Below are 1,520 nucleotides of genomic sequence, written 5' to 3' on the forward strand. Positions count from 1 at the left end.
TATTCTTTCACCATACTTATTCAACCTGTATGCTGAGCAAATAATCCCAGAAGCTGAGTTCTATGAGGAAAAATATGACATCAGGATTGGAGGAAGGCTCATTAACAATTTGTGATATGCAGATGATACAACCTTGCTTGCTGAAAGTGAAGAGGACTTAAAATATTTACTGTTGAAGATCAAAGATCATAGCCTTTGGTACGGATTGTATCTAAATGTAAAGAAAACAAAAATCCTCAGCACTGGACCAGTAAAAAACATTCTTATCAACAGAGAAAAGATTGAAGTTGTAAAAGACTTCAACACTCACGGAAGCAACATTCAAGAAATCAAACAACATACTGCATTAAGCAAATCTGTTGCACAAGACCTTTTAAAAGTTTTGAAGAGCAAAAATGTCAACTAAGTTGCACCTGACCCAAGCCATGGTATTTTCAATAACCTCATATGTATGCAAAAGCTGCACAGTGAATAAGGAAGACCACAGAAGAATCGACACATTTGAGTTATGGAGTTGGAGGAGAATATTGAAAGTTCCATGGGCTTCCAAAAGAACAAACAGATCTTTGTTGAAATAAGTGCAGCCAGAGTGCCCCTTGGAGGCCAGGATGGCCGAACTTCGTCTCACATACTTTAGACATATTGTCAGGAGAGACCAGTCACTGGAGAAGGATATCATGTTTGGTAAGGTGGAGGGTCAGAGAAAAAAGGAAGACCCCCAGCGAGATGGTATGGCAAAGTGGCAGCATCAATGGGCTCAAGCATGGCAACAATAGTGAGGTTGGCCCAGGACCAGGCAGTGTTTAATTCTGCTGTGTACAAGGTCGTTATGAGTCGGTACCGACTTGATGGCACCTAACAACAACAAACAACAACACACAGATTGAATAAATATGGTGAAAGGATATAATACTGATGCACACCTTTCCTGATTTCATAACAATCGGTATCCCCTTGTTCTGTTTAAATAACTGTTTCTTGTCCTATGTATAGGTTCCCTCTAAGGACAATTAAGTGTTCTGGTATTCTTATTCTTGTCAATGTTATTCATAACTTGTTATGATCTACAGAACCGAATGCCTTTGAACAATGAATAAAATGCAAGTAAACCTATTTCTGGTATTCTCTGCTTTCAACCAACATCTGTCTAATAGCAGTAATGATGCTCCTAGTTCCACATCCTCTTGTGAATTCAGCTTGATTTTCTGACAGCTCCCTCTAGATACATTGCTGCAACCATTTATTAGTTATCTTTAGCAAAATTTACCTGCATGTGATACAATGAAACTGATGATATTCACATTCCATTAGGTCACTTATGTTTAAATAGGCACAAATGAATCTTTTCGAAATCAGTTGGCTAGGTAGCTATCTTCCAAATTTCTTAGCATAAATGAGTGAGCACCTACAACACTGAATCAGTTTGTTCAAACATTTCAATTTGTATTCTTCCATTCCTAGAGCCTTGTTTGTCACCAATGCCTTCAGTGTACATTAGATTTTGTCATACAATGCCATCA

The sequence above is a fragment of the Chrysochloris asiatica genome, unplaced genomic scaffold, assembly GCF_000296735.1.
Source record: "Chrysochloris asiatica unplaced genomic scaffold, ChrAsi1.0 scaffold00208, whole genome shotgun sequence".
NCBI classification, from domain to species: domain Eukaryota; kingdom Metazoa; phylum Chordata; class Mammalia; order Afrosoricida; family Chrysochloridae; genus Chrysochloris; species Chrysochloris asiatica.